This window comes from Pogonomyrmex barbatus, unplaced genomic scaffold, assembly GCF_055798465.1.
Source record: "Pogonomyrmex barbatus isolate J1 unplaced genomic scaffold, ASM5579846v1 scaffold22, whole genome shotgun sequence".
Taxonomy (NCBI): domain Eukaryota; kingdom Metazoa; phylum Arthropoda; class Insecta; order Hymenoptera; family Formicidae; genus Pogonomyrmex; species Pogonomyrmex barbatus.
The window spans coordinates 227,756-244,442 of record NW_028297119.1 but is presented as its reverse complement, the minus strand read 5'-3'; the positions used below and the strand labels follow the sequence as shown (position 1 = coordinate 244,442).

At 34.6% G+C, this 16,687-nt stretch overlaps 1 long non-coding RNA gene across 1 annotated transcript; it reads right to left on the bottom strand.

Annotated features, from left to right (window-relative positions):
* Nucleotides 1-2,823: 2,823 nt before the first annotated feature.
* Nucleotides 2,824-14,370, bottom strand: LOC148936384 (uncharacterized). The gene is made up of 2 exons (XR_016139574.1): nucleotides 4,317-14,370; nucleotides 2,824-3,767 (listed from the first exon to the last, which is right to left on the bottom strand). It is a non-coding gene; the product is annotated as an uncharacterized LOC148936384 (long non-coding RNA).
* Between the last annotated feature and the right edge of the window lie 2,317 nt (nucleotides 14,371-16,687).

Below are 16,687 nucleotides of genomic sequence, written 5' to 3'. Positions count from 1 at the left end.
GAAACCGACCGCGAGCAAAAACGATTGTGTATAATACGTGGAAACCGCGCGTCTTTTCGCCGTACCAACGGCGAAATACCTGTAAATATTGTAAATATAAAGACAGCTAGTCAGGCGTTGTAAATATAAACCTAGAAATATCAAAAGACACGATAATTTATTTCTCGTACCGAATCCTGACAAAACCGATCGACGCTATCCTGCAAAACCGAGCGACGCGGAGATAGAGACGTTTTACGGTTACATTATAATATTTTTAATTTTTTGATACATAATTGTCAAAATGATCTTCTATGAAATCAATAGAGCTATTCACAAAGTTAGCCAGTGAGAGAACCCATCGCGGAAAAGCATCAACACTAAACTTCGAGGAAATTTCGAGAGATGCAAGTATCGATGTCATGCCTTTTCTTAAAAAGGATTATTATACATTGTTGTAGCCAGATCTACAACTAATAATAAAAGTAGTCCGCATGACAACAAAAATAGTCCGCATGAATTTCGAAAAGTCTTTCGAAAGACGACACAAATGTGTGACCGCCGAAATTGCGACCAGTCTTTCGAAAGACCGCAGAAATGCATCACGCGAGAACATTGCGAAAAGCCTATCAGCAAATTCCTAAATTTGATGATCAAACCGAGCGTAATATTGATCAATCAATATCACGCAACCGATCGACGCAACCAATCGGAATGCTGATCGGGCATCGATCAGATTATATAACCGGTGACACAAGGCGGAGTCAAGAGAATCAAGAATAACGTGTCGTTCGGAATCATTATTATAAACATCGCGCAAGATATTACGAAAGCGCGGCGAAGTTCACACGAGCCGTACTATCAACATCTCAGGTGACATACTCGGTCGTCAACCGCCAGAGTAACGCGATACGCGCCGAGCCGCCCGCCGACGTTTAACCGTATGTAAAGTAATAAAATAAGAAATACTAATCTCAAGAATTTATGCATTTATTAAATAAATCAATTAAAAATAAAGAAAGTGTGTTAGTGAATTCAAGAAGATCCCTACATTCTTTTGATCCTGCTCGGAGTCCTAACTCCTTAGACTTAACGAATCCGACTATCCCTAATATTATCGTTGCCCATCCGGGGTACAACAACATGATTATTATACATGATTATTATACATATTTATTATTATTATAAACAAACTTTATAACAATATAAAATAAAATTTAAATAAAAAAATGAACATTCACCCATTTTTTATATTGATTTATCAAAATTAATTAGTTTATGATTATATTTTGCAATTTTAATATCTTTATTATTTATTAATATATTATCACGCTTTTCACGTGTTTGTAATACACATGCACAATATACTTAAATCAATGCACATGCAAAGTGTAAAAAAGTATCGCTATTGGTTAGAGTGAGATGATGTATATTTCTTTCTCGTAGGATTTAGTCAAAACATGACGAATCAGAGTCTCTGATTGGCGGATCAGAATCGTCAGTTTCGGATCAGTCAGTCTCTTATTATAATGTCTCTAGCGCGAGCTAAGTAACCAATCATAAATGCTCTTCGTTTCTGCACTAGATTTCACTAAATTGTTCTATCTTGCTTCCACAAAACTTTAAATATATATCTTTTTCGTTTTAAGTACAATGAATGTATATATATATTAGTTACAAAAAATAAACTTTAGGTTTGTTCTTTTCCTCTACACTGCACTAGTCATAGATATACTAAATACAGCTTTCCCTATCTTTTCCATTAATCCTGGTCTACAATAGGTGATTTAAACCTTAAGCTATAAGAAATTGACCAATCATAGTCGATTATTCTCCTGTTTTTCGACTATGATTCATCCATTTTTTATGGCTTAAGGTTTAAATCACTTATTGTAGTGTAACGTCCGCAGAAAATTAAAACTTGCGGACGTTCATCCAAAATGACGTAGTGCAGTCGAACTTAGGTTAACGCATGCGTAACTTTAAATATTAAGATATAAGATTCTAAATATTGAGATTTTAAATATTAAAATATATAATTTTAAATATTAAAGTTTGAATATTAGGATATAACTTTCATCATTCTATAGTCTTACCATTTTATATATATATGTTCCTCTTTTTTTTTATATATATAATTCTTATTATTATTAAGATAATCAATGGTAAAGCGAGAATTCATTTTCCTCCGTCTCGCGATAAGACATAATTTTATTTTATTACCATTATTATTGTCTTCTTTTGGATGTATAATTTGAAAATATAATTCTATATAATTCTATAACTTAATTTTCTTTTCTCGAATCGTCTCCTCTTCGGTTCTCGATGTTACAATTGTAGAAGAGACGAGAGAGACGCGTTCGATGACCTTTAGTTTACACAAAAGGGGAGGCTTAGCGCACTCAAATATTTCTAACGTAAACTTTCAAACGAAGGGTCAACTCGGAGAGCCTTTTGTTGCGCAGCAAAATTTAACCGACGACGAAAATGAATTAAATGAATTCTCGTTTTGAATAATAAGATTTACTTTTAAGCATTAATGATATCTTCGAAAATATTAGGTTTAGTTTTATCTTTCTCCTTTCTCTTTCTTTTACTTTTCCTATTCTCTCACAAATAATTGTAGTACAAAATAAATGCTCAGTCGAGGAGTGTTTTGTTTGCTTCTCCCCTTTGCGCCTGGCCCTACCCTAGACGGCTTGGGCGCGGACGAAGCAGTGGTGAACGAACCTCCGAAGAAGACAGTCGTTACCAAATCGTCAGAGAGTCCAGTCACTATCTCAAACCGCTGAATCTTATAATTACAAAGGAAAAGTAAAGGAAAGGAAAATGAAATCACTAGAATTCTAATTTAACATTTAATAACTTGCCTCTAACAATTTAAGGTAATCATCATTTCTAATACTATTTGGAATATTATTTGATTTTCTTATATTATACTATTCGATTTATTTATATTATATTATTGATTTTCTTTTATTATATTATTTGATTTTCTTATACTATTCGATTTATTTATATTATATTACTGATTTTCTTTTATTATATTATTTGATTTTCTTATATTATACTATTCGGTTTACTTATATTATATTACTGATTTTCTTATATTACATTATTTGATTTTCTTATATTATATTATTCGATTTACTTGTATTATATTACTGATTTTCTTATATTACATTAGTTGATTCTCTTATATTATATTATTCGATTTACTTATATTATATTACTGATTTTCTTATATTATATTATGTGATTTGCTTATAGTATATTATTGATTTTCACTTCGTTTTAATATCATTATTTATATGAATTTCGAAGATAACTTAGAATTTAATTATCATATTCACATCTTATCTCATTATTATTATATATTTCATATTTTTTATATTGATTAAGTTGTATTTCATTACTATCATTATATTATTATTATTATTTTCTTTATTATTATTATTTTAATGTAACTATTTATTCGTGTTATATTTTACAATAACCCAAGAAATCATTCCTTTCTGTCATATTAAATAACTTTGGATCGTAATTTCATAACTAATTACACCAACAATCGTAACTTTACAATACAATATCCCGATTATTATATTAATAAAACATATTTCCGCTCGGTCGCGGGCTCTAATTCGAAAATATATATTATAATCGTATCCAGCGCCGCCATTGAACATAAATACACTAGATGTCCTTTCCCAAATTCCATTAACCGTTCTACTCTATCTCGGGACGTAACAGTAGACCAGGACTTATGCTTTGAATTCTTATTGTAAAACCTGCTTTGAGGGTTACGTATCATTTAATTATTAGAACAAATCGCGAGCAATGCTTTTGAAGCAGAACACATTTGAATATATGCATATATAATAGAAATCATCGTTAGATTTGAAATATATTATACTAATGCGATCGAAAGTATGTCTTGCTACAAATTCGCAATACTCATCATGAATATCATCTATTCTTCTTTAATATTCGTTTAATATCATTGTTCTTGTTTAAAAGATTGCACTTATAAACGTATAACAGAATATCTAATCTATATTATTACATGTAACGACACGTTATATATTTATTGATATTATTCTTAAGTGCATAAATTATTATGCAAATTATATATGGTTAATATAAATATAATTAAATTATATTTATGCACATACATTATGTGAGCATAAATTCTCTCATACGAACGAGAAAAACGTTCAACTAACGACAAAAAACATTATGTTTTCTAGATTAGACAATTTATCATGCGTTCATGCGTGCAAATCTCTTTAAAGCTACAATATTAAATTAAAAATTAAATAGGAATGAATGATACTTACGAGTAATTTGCGATAATGTAGCAAAATACATTCTTGTCCCCATAATAGCATTGTATTTGCTTTGTGAAAATAATTCCCACTCATATGCACATTCTGTCTGTCATACGAAAATACGTTCAACTTCAAACACACGAAATCCATGAATGTTGTGTATTCTTGTTCAATTGATTTAATATTACAGTTTTGAAGTGAAATGACCACATTCGTGATCGTATAACCAATTATTTAATCTATAAAACATCACGTATAGCAACATATTACTTTCTCAATATCTCAATAAATTATGTCTATGTACATATTATATCATAAAATTAGGTGCGTACCGTTTCAGATACTCAATATTAAAACAAATATTAATCGAAGATAAATGTTGCGTATAATGGTTGCGAGTTTGAAACGGAATTCAGTCTCATTCGTATGATAAAATGCACATATAAATACAAAATACATATACGAATGCATATATGGTAAAAAAATTGATACGATAAAAAGACAGTATGTTTTTACGTGTGATATTTTCTAGATTAGATAATCTAGAAAATCATATATTCATGAGTTAAATTTCCTTTATAGTTGCAATATTAACATTTACTGAAAATTACATAAGGATACATGATCATAATTGTGATTTTGTATAAAATACACTCCCATCTACATTAATAGCATATTGCATTTAATATATTATAGTATATTCTATCTATGTGCACAAATATGGTATATTCTATCTATGTGCACAATAATCTGCCAGACGAACGACAATACATTTTGCTACTGTAAGAATTGGACGACCGTAAGCGGTCATGAAAGAGATTCGGAATATAAACAACTAACAGTGAGGAGTCGTCGCGGTCGTGCAGACTAAGTGTCTTGGTAATAGACGAGGGATCCCGAGTCAGGCTCTGTTTATTTTTCCGAATTTAATAAATATCTTTCACTATAAACTCGGAAAGTTAAGCATCATTTATGTTTATTTAATATTCGGTTTAATATTGCAGCTTTAAAGCGAATCACTTTAATTTATAGTTATACACAACTGGATATATACATATACGAATAAAAACTCACATTTTAATTGAGACAATTAAAATGTAATATGTTATGTTATACCATTAAACGATTTCTGTAGCGAGAATTTATAGCGTAATAGACTTTCTACATTAAAGTATTAGCAATGGATCATAAGTCAGAAATTAAGAATTGACCAATCATAGTCGACCAATCATAGTGTTGTTATTATACTTAATCTGTGTGTGGTCAATTCTTAGTTTCTGACTTATGATCCATTATTATTAGCCTATTGTAGAAAGCTTATTGTAGAAAATATAAAATTAAAGTTTTAAACTTTAAGCCAGAAGTTATCCAATCCCGATCAATCATTCTTTCCATATTTTACAGTGATTGGTTAATTTCTTACTTTCTGAAAATTTAATTCTTATGCTTTAAATTTGTAATGACTGTATTGTAGTTTCTGCATTATTATAAAATTTACTTTAATATTATGTATATCATAAGTGTATCTAAGCTGAAAGCACAATGAAAAATATAGACAACAAAAATAGGGAACTGGCAGAAGGTTCGATCAATCAGAAATAACTCCGATATTCTTCACAGCTACTGATTGGTCGAAATCTATTACCTGTTGCTTCTCTGTTCCTGACTACGATCAATGTAATAAATGCTATAAATGCTTCAAAGCGTTTGATTGTCCAATCAAAGAATTTTACTAATGCACCAATCAAAAAATGCTTCAAAGCATTTGTAATAAGCCCTTGTATCCCCTATTCCTTTTCATTGTGTCTCAGACTTTATAAGTACAAATCACAAGCAATGCAAGTTTGCAGCGAAATCTCATTCATATGACAGAATATATGTATACACATGTGAATGTAAATTATTTTGACTTTTTATTGATTATTTCAAATGTAATGCGCGGTTGAATACGAACGAGAGTATATTTGCTCCAAAATTGAAATATTGAATATCATTTATTCATGTTTAACATTCAGTTAATTCACATACAGCACAAATTTTGCTGTTATGTTGCAGCAATATTGCTGCGATATAACAATATTGCAATAATTTTTCTGTCATATATTGGAAAATTTATGAGATATGTGTTACAATTTTGGAAGAAATTGCAGTCATGAATGTGTGATAGATTATCTAGCTAGGAAATATCACTGTACAATCAGTGTGTAATGGCATTATGTTTTCATTGCTTCAATGTCTTCTATCAGTATGTGTACATTTTCTATATATGTACTCTGTCATACGTATGAAAATATGTTTCTATGACTAACAATTAGTAATCATTGTTGATAACATTTATCCCTTAACATTTAATTTAATATTAGAAATTTGAAGTGCACACGTCTTCGTTTTTATGACACTCATACACAGCGAAAAATTTGCCTATAGATTCGCTTATTATGGTTTCTGCAGATAAGCTATAGCAAAGATTGTGGCGTCCTATTTGCAGAGGGAAAGGTCTCGTCAGCGCATGACCAAAGCCTGCGTTCAGCAATAAGAGCTGCTTAATAATTGCTTTGAATGGGATTATATTCTTAGATCTAGAGAAATCGTCCTATCTTAACTTAGATCTAAAAATATAATTCAATCAGCGCAAAACACTTATTAAGCTGTTTTCTCCACTGAACACAGCCATTGCGATTCGTTGATTTACTCATTTTTAAAATTTTGCCGCTTAATATTAGTAACACTAAAAAACAAAAGCTGTTTAAGCGTTTCATTATTCTGGCAACTCGTTTGTAGATTATACATCTTTCATACGATTGTACTACAATTATTTTATTAAATTTTCGTTATCCGTTTTTATTTCAATCTATTAATTTAAGATGTATGCAATAGTTAAATTTCATGACAACGTTTATTATGTGTGCTGTTCGAGCTATATTTACAATAAACAAAACGTTACAACAGTCAAATACAGTAATAAACAGTTATTACAGTTATTAATAAACAGTTATTACTCTACAGAGATATCCTGCAACTGTTATAGTAAAAAAGTAAATAGTAGCAAAAAAATAAACAGTAAGTAAAAGAATTTTATGTGTTAAGTGTTGTATAAAATAATATAATGTAACATTACACTAACACAGAAGAATAAATATTTAGTCAAACTATTATGTTTTAAATGTAAAATTATTTGATTCAATTTTATTATTTTAATTTACTTTATTCTCAAGATGATTTTATGGAAATAACATATCTCTTTTTTTTTACAGAACGAAATAATTAAACACAAGTATTAAATAAAATTAGAAAATTAAGTAAATATAATTAACGTGGAAAAAAATAATTGTTTTATTTTTACAGATGATGGAAAATTATTGAAACAATATTAAAAAATTCATTATTAATTCAAAGAGGTTTATTAATTCAAATAAACCTCTAATATTGTTCTGATCTATCATTAGCAATAACTATGAAAAGTTTGCAAGTGGTAAACATATGGTTAATGATAATCAGAAAATCGTTTTTACATTCTGTGATGATTTTGTATTCTTATTTTATATTTCGTATTAGCTTTTCTACTTTATATGGAATATGAATATTTAAATACTATATATGATAAATATTATTATTTTTTTTAAATAGATATTGACAAAATGATACAACAAAGTTCTTATAATATAAATATGAGGAACAAAATAGATACATCAGATATTGATTATCAAAAAAATATTCAGATAGATATAAACGGTAAGTATATACTTATTTTTTATTATAATTTTATTGAATATGAATTATGAGGTCTATTTAAACTATTGTTACACTTTAATAAATATTAACACAGCAGTAAAGATGAAGAAATTTGAATAAAAGTTTAAATAATATGTTCAAATTGTAACTGTCCAGAAAATGTTTATGGTACTGCACTATGTAAATTAGTTAGAAGCACTTTATAAAATTCTGTAGGGGTAAGAAAATAATCAGGAGTAAATTATAAAAGCAACATTGACGTATTAGATTTTTCAGGAAAAGCAAACAAAGCCATAATATGTGATAATCCAAATAACAATAAGATTAATATCTCCAACTTAGAAAATAATTCTCAGAAAAACATATCTAATGATGATAATGATATCTCTAAACATCAAAGCTTTCAGCAAGATATACTTGTATCATATGGTATATAAATATTTATTTTTTTCTAAATTATCTCATAAATACTAATTATTATAGATATGTTATATATGATATAATATCTATATATTTTTAATACAATGTTAATTAATTTATTACAATATTTTTATTTTAATATAAAAATAATTTTTCCTGAAAAGAATGGAAGGAACGAAATGTATATGGATAGTAAAGATTGTGATACTCAAGAAAATGATGAAATTCCAGTATCTTACGGTATGATAATGCTAAAATAACTTTTTAAACATAATCTATTTTAAACAATAAAAAAATTTGTACACTATTTTTTAGTGTTTGATGTTGACACAACACTTAAAGATTTGCTTAATTCGAATGAAAATATTGAAAACGAACATATGGAAATCTTAATTTCTTGTGAGTAATAATTATACACTATACATAAAAATTTTCACGTTCATTAATTTGTATATATTTATTTACTTTCTCAGTTGCTATAGATAGAGTATTATATAAATAACAATATTAATAAATAACAATATTATAAATAACATATTAATGATTATATCTTAAACACGTTTTACTTGTGAAATTAGTAAAATATGCTTTAATTATTTATTATGTAATACAAAACATACTTATTCTTATATTTATAGCTATATATAATTGTTCTATATCTGATAATATGGAGAAATATGTTAGAAAATTAACATTTAACTCTATTAGTACGTACAAATCAAGCATATAATGTAGGAATATGTAGGGAATGAAATGTAAGGACATATCTATTTACGAGACGTGAAACAAAATATAAAAAATATAAAAAATATTTCAGAGACATAGTAGTAGTGACTTAATACATACTATTGTTTATAAGGTTGTAACATTGATTTCATTCAAAATAAGATTCACTGCTTTGTTACGTTAATTTATTTTGCGAAGAAATATTTTTGCATATTTTTGAGTAATAAAATGTTTCAAATTATTTAATTTTCTCTTTGCAAATAATGGTCTTTTGCGTTTTCGATATTCATATTTTAGTAGTAATTAAGTTTTTTGTTTTTGTGTTCTATCTAATTTATTTTACAAAAAATAATATTTATATCCAAAAGACATAAGAGATATACCTATGTTATCTGCATATGTAGGAGATATACCTGTGTTATCTGCTGATGTAAGAGATATATCTGTGTTATGTCAGCAGCATACTGTCAATGATATGATATCTATATTATATCTTATATATTGTTACGTCCGGGGAACTTCACGAATTTTTCTCTTTCGGAAAAAGATAACGGCTGCTAATCAGAAAATGAAGCGCTTCGAACGATCTAAAGAAACCCTAAATAAATACACAAAAATTCCTCTCGAGATACGTCTCACTATAAAAAAAAATAATTCTTGCGATAGACAGCTTTGTCGGCACTGACAAGTTTATAACATATCAATAAAAATAAAAAATATTAACAAAAGCAAATTCCTAATGGATAAGAAACGCGTCGGATCGTTCGAGGATGACACTCCCCAAATTGGTGGGGAAACTAAGGGAAACGCCAATCAAGAAGAAACGATTAGCGGCCGTTGGCGGCCACACCAATGATTGATTGAGGGTATGGAATGGGAAAATTTTCACTAACTAATTCCATCATTTGCTAGGAAATCTGGAAATATAAAAACAACCACAATTCACAGAACACCGCTCCCCTCCTTCCTCTATATTCACAATTTTTCTAAACTATTATTCGACAAGCCAACGCGGAAATCCATCACGCTCTCAGATATTCCCACTCCTTTGGAACTTTTAAAAACCACGACTTGGAGGCGGATCGCTCTCTTCTCCCTTCACATCGCCTCACATTTTGACGGACGCGACTATCCGAGGTTGTCGCCAATTTTTTCAGTTAGGATTTGTGCGCGATACTTTTATTCACATGTGATACGATCCACGATCCAGCGTAGGCACCACACTTCTCGCTCATCATCAGCACCCGTCACGACAAAAATAAATCCATTTTTATTACCCCTTTCCCGCGGTAGATTGGCTGTTTGGTTCGCGATTTTGACATAATTGCTTTCTTAAAATTCTTCAACATTCCGAATGGGCAAGCCGCCGATTAACTCGGTGAAGCTGCTTTCCCTGATTTCTCCACATACTGACTTGGCAAGCCGCCGATTGACTCGGTGAAGCTACCTCCCCCGATTCCCCAACATTCCCACCTGGCAAGCCGCCGATTGATTCGATGAAGCTGTCTTATCACGATTCCTCAATTCTTCTATCACTCTCACCTCACTCTCTCTCTCTCTCTCTCTCACACCTAACTCTTGTATTTATAGTGAACCAAACGAATGCCATCCCGAACAAGCGAACGAAACAGGCATTGCGATACCGTCGGGAGAAGCTCAACAAACGTCGAATTCGTCGCGAAACCGGACACGCCGACGAACTCGCGGAGCGCTTAATCGAAGTAGAGCCGAGACTCTCTGACATCTCTCTACATCAATACGCCATCGCCTTTCGCTCCGCGGCAGACTTTGAGAAACAGTGCACTCCAGAGCACTTCGACGAAGTGGAAAAATTCTACGACCGTCCGTCAATTTCCCCGCTCTCCCACCCATCCACCTCCTGGAACCTTTTACATTAAAAGAAAGTTTAAACCCGACAGCCAGTTTTGGGATCAAATATCAAAACACCAAGTTCATGATATTATTCCTATGTACACTTCCCGTGACCCTCTTCCCTACCTTGTTCCAGTGAAGGCTTTCCGTAGCGCTCACCCTAATCCCCCGCCATACCTGCAACCCGATCCCATCGATATGTTCGCGATTACCAATTTTTTGCCCCAGTTAGAATAATTGGGAATATAGATATCAGATTTTTTTATTTATTATTATTTGAAGTTCTATGTATAAAATTTTTGTAACCACTACTTCCATATTCAAATGTACACAGTAATATTTGCGTCACTTCGTAGAATCTTAAAATTAACATATTGTATTTCCTTTTTTTTATTATTAAATCATAGTTAACTCGAATTCCGTCTTGATTTATTTACCAAAAAAAAACTTGACCCCGAACCGTTCACGACTCCCTGAAGATCGCACGAGGTCCATTCCTGGTAAAAGAGATTCGGTTCTCTGACCTAAAACGGACCACCGATAGCGCTGGCGCAGGTAAAGGTTATAACGTCACCGACGCTGACTCGATTCCTGTCCCCTTAACGCGCGTTCGACTCGCGGATCGACGTCCTCACGACCTCATGACGTCGATCTGTGAGAGCAACAAAGGTTTCGTGTATCCACCAGAGTTCTCCTCCTCTTGACGGAAGGTATTACCTTTCCTCTAGAACCTCGGATATAACAGAGCTAGAATAAATTTTGGGGGCTCGTCCGGGATATAAAAAGTGCGATCTTTAGCGGGAATGAGTACGAGATCAAGTTCGAATAAGTCCGAAATAGATGAACTTTATAAATTCGGTTTAGAGAGTGGCGGTAAACTCAAGCCAGGCACATCGAAAACGACACACATCCACTCCATACACCCCACCCCACATACACACACATCCACCCCATCTAAATTCCTCGCTTTCAAACACGTCACCTTTTTTCTGGAGGACACTTCGATAGCGGAGGAGCGATTCAAAACTGTTTGCGAAACATTTGAATCTAATATTCCCGCACGCGAAACGTCATCAGTTAATAATAATTCTGATAATTTTGACGAAAAAGCAAAAAACCTAGAATCTTTAAAAATGATGCAAAATAATCCTTTCGCTACGCTAAAGTACGCCGTCGGAGCCATTCCATACTTTGATGGACAAAATATTCCATTGAATTATTTTATCGAGGGTTGCGAAGAGGCGAAATCTATGCTTCCTGATGAGGCTGAGCCTCAATTTGCTAAAATCATTAGAACGCGTATAATCGGAGAAGCACGTCGAACCATTCAGGATCAAGACTTTAACAGTATTGCCCAAATCACTAAATATTTAAAACAAATTTACGGTTCTTCGAAAAATGTCTATCAACTACAAGGGGAATTGGGATGTGTCTATCAAGGGAACGACGAAGACGTAATAACATACGCGAATAGAGTGAAAATTTTAGGGAAGCAAATACTCGAAGCATATTGAAGCTCGGGACCTTCTCTTCCCGAACAGAATATTAAAGATTCATTAGAAAGGGACATGTGTAAATGCTCAAGGGATTAAAACCAGAGATCGAACAAAGAATATTAAGAAACCCACAGATGGATGTTAAAGCAACCGTAGCCGACGCGATACGCATAGAAAGAGAATTGCGCGCAATATCAGATTTAATACGGCGTGGTAATATCGCAAAAATGCAAAATATTAGCTTACAACGCGAAACTTGCCAAATTTGTTATAAAGACGAACATTTAGCCAGTAACTGTAGAAAATTTATTCAAAATTCATAGCAGAATTACGAAATACTAATTTGTAAAAAACGTGGTCACGATGCTAGTAAATGTCGAATGCACGACCCGCAATCACGTCGAACTGTTAACGTGATACGAGAAAATACGATTGTCTGTCAATTGTGCTTTAAAACCGGTTATAACGCGAAGTCATGCCGTAGTACTAATCAAAACAAGCCTCTCTTGATTTGCCAGTGGTGCGATAGACAGGGACACTCAGCTAATAATTGCTGGAAAAAGCAAAACGAACTACGCGCGACAGAAAATAAAGCAAGAATTATTTGCCAAAATTGTAATAATGCAGGGCACACTGCTAGGGATTGCAGATCCAGAATGGATTGAACTACGAGCAATAATAACACACCATTTTGCCGATATTGCAAAACGCAAGGGCATCTCCTTGAAAACTGCGAGTTGCGCATCGCAAGTAATAATCGAATGGCAAAGGATTCAGTAAACTCCAACGGCCCCTCAAAGCCGGGCGTGCAACAGGGGACCGAACGGATTCCACGCCCGTTGACATCCTCGGCGCCTCAATAAAAAACGCTCCGAACGCTCGGTCAGTAGCGGTAAACCTCGATAAACATAGTCGCGTGCCGACCGTTCAGGTAGAAATAAGAAGAACAGTCCCTCACATAACTCTTATGTTAGACACCGGTTCTGGACCTAATATAATTAAGAAAAATTTTATATCTGACTGGGGATACGCATTAATTATTCTAACATTCTAAAATTAAACGGAATAAATGATTACCCAGTCTTTACTCTTGGCGAAACTACGCTAACTCTTTTTGACAGTAAATTTCCACATAGTACCCAACGACTTTCCGATACCACAAGCTGGTATAGGCAACGATTTCTTTAAACAAACATAATCGAAAATTGATTACGCACAAGGATGTATAGATGTATCCGGTATCCCAGTACCTTTTCTCTCGCCAGAAACTATAGTGGTATCACCCAGATCGGAATCGTTATTTTATGTAAGAATTGGCAACCCTAATGTCAAAATTGGATGTGTACCGAAATTGAAGATAACTTACGGAATCTATCTAGGGGACACGATCGTGGAAAACGTTTCGAGGAAAGCATACTTAAATATCATAAACATACGGGACAAAGAAGTAGAAGTCAGGGTGCCGATCATAAATCTTAGACCTCTGAATGAGATGATCGACCTTTGCGAAACCAGAATAAAGACGTTAGATTATCAGAAAGAATTAACAAATTCCTTTCCTCCAAGAATTAACAAATTCACATCCAAATTCCTTTCCTCCAAGGGAAACCAAACATATTGATCGTAAAGAAGAATTGTTAAACGAAAATCAAAATAAAAATGTAATAAGTAGAGAGGAAGACGAGATTATGAATATAAATGACATTGAGATTGTTAATGAAAATAAAAATAAGAATGAAAGTGAGAATGCAAAGACGAAAGAAGACGGAATTATAAATAATAAAGAAATTAAAATCTCCATAAATGGAGATAAAATTAATAAAAATTTAAAGGTCGAAAATAAAAATGAAATTAAAATGAGAGGAAGTAAAAAGAAAAATCTTGATCTAATTTTGATACTCAGCGAGATGGAAGTTACCAAACCTCGTCCAAACCTCCTCTGAGATATCCTTCCATCCCAAAATCCTCGGAGAGGGAAGTTACCAAACCTCGTCCGAAAATTAAAAAAATTCTGAGTTTCTTGGAGATGAAAATTGTCGAATCATTTCAAGAGATAATTCTGGAATTGCCGATGGAAGTTTCCGCACTTCTCGAGCATTTTCCAGCTCCATCGGTTACGAGGAGGAAAATTATCAAACTCCACTACGTAATCCGACACGATCCTATCTAAAGGAAAACGACAATATTAATTCCTCAGTCTCATTAAAAGGTGTTAAATTCCCGAGAGTTGGGATGAAAAACGAATGGAAAAAATGAACCCTTTCATATTACCGCCAAAGAGCTTATGGAAAGGATACAAATAAATAAATCGAATGAAATAATTCTTGGCAAATTAGGAATGAAAAATAAAGAACCGTCTTCAAGAATTTTTAAATTAAGACAAAATCAATCTTAAGAGATATTAGACGAATCTACACGCAAGCGCAAATCAAAACATAAGGAGAAAGTTATACAAGGGATACAGAGTAATAGCAAAGGAAACGGGGCTAGAATGCTTAATATTATCGAAAGAAAATCAAAAGGATAGACTCACAAAAATTATAGAATTATTATGACTAGAGCACTTGAATAATTATGAAGAGGAGAATGTGATAAATCTTATAATTAATAGTCAAGACAGGTTTCATATACCTGAGGAAAAACTGACGGCAACTAATGTTCTACGACATAAAATATCAACAACAGATGACCAGCCGATAAACACCCGTCAGATTTCCGCAAATTCATAAAGAGGAAATAAACAAACAAGTAGAAGAGCTGCTAGAAGGGGGCATAGTAAAACCTTCACAGTTGCCTTACAATACGCCCATATGGATTGTACCCAAGAAAGAGGTATGGGTACCCACTTGGTGGTCACCAGTTATCGTCGCCAATTTGTGGTGGCGTGTTGTTGGCTGTTGAAGTGTAGCTGGATGTTGTGCTTGGTGGCGTGGATGACGATTACATGTGTGCGCCGCGTCTCGAGCGTGAGTGCGGCCTGCTGCACTGCGTCGGTCGCAATCGGCTGTGAAAGCTAGTTCTCGGTCCGAGGGGAGTATCTGTCCTCGACCAGCTGTGTGGCGGACCAACGATGTGAGTGTCAGCACCAAGCAAAGCGGAAGGTTTAGCAGCCAAGTGTCGCTATACGTTAAATAATAGGAGCGCAAGCTGAAGGATATGTGAAGGTTGCATGCACGTTAACAATCAAGGAACGCTGAGTTAATTAAAAGCCATTATATTCTTGTAAACGCAAAGGAAAGTGTTACAAAGGCAGGCGGGACGTAGTTTGGATCCCGCGAGAGAAACGTGTGGGCGACTCTGTCTCTGCGCGTGCGCGCGCAAGTTCCTGTAGCCGCTCCCTGCGCCTCTCACGAGCCCCGGCTCCTCCTCGGCGCGGCCGGGGGGTGAGCGTTGGAAGCTTGACTTGGGCCGGTGGCAGTCCCGTGGTCTGCGTGGCGGCTTCGGTGTAGAAGCGGCGAGTGTTACGGCGCGGCGGCCGATGCTGCACGTGGCCGAGCTCGATGACGCAGAGTTGCCACGGCCTATCCTGTTGCGCGCCGAGTTCCAAGGAGCGGCCAGGAGTCGGTGGTCGCTCGGGTGCTGTTGCGCTCGAGGAAGTCGAGGGCCTCGATGCGTCCCCTGCGGACGGAGTCGGTGGCCGGGGCAGGCTGTCCTCGGAGGAGGAAGCCGACCCGAACAGGTCCAGGAGTCGTTGCTTGCAACGACCGGTTGGGCGCCTGGCTCGTCGTCCGGCGATTCGTCCTTCCTCGTCGAGGCACGGCGAGGGAGGTGTGTGCCCAGGTAGCGACGTGGATGACTGCGCGGTTGGCGGCGGCGAGCGTTGTGGTGCCGGTGACTTCTGGATGGTGGGCAGCGTCGATCGTCCCGGGGATGACGAGTCGTCGTGAGCGGCCCCTAGAGAGGAGGCACGCCGGCGGAAGTCCTCCTGTTGCGGCTCCCCGAGTCATTGGAGATCGGCGTGCTGAGACTGCGGCCTGGAGCAGGTCGCCGGATACGGGCGGATTGAGCGGCGTCGCTGGCTGCGAGAGTCCTTCCTGGGCGTGGTGTGGCTGCGGTGATCACGGCCGGCAGGAACACGTCCGTAGGAGAGAGAGGCGAGGTGGATATGGCGGCGTTCACGGCCGTCAGAGGTAA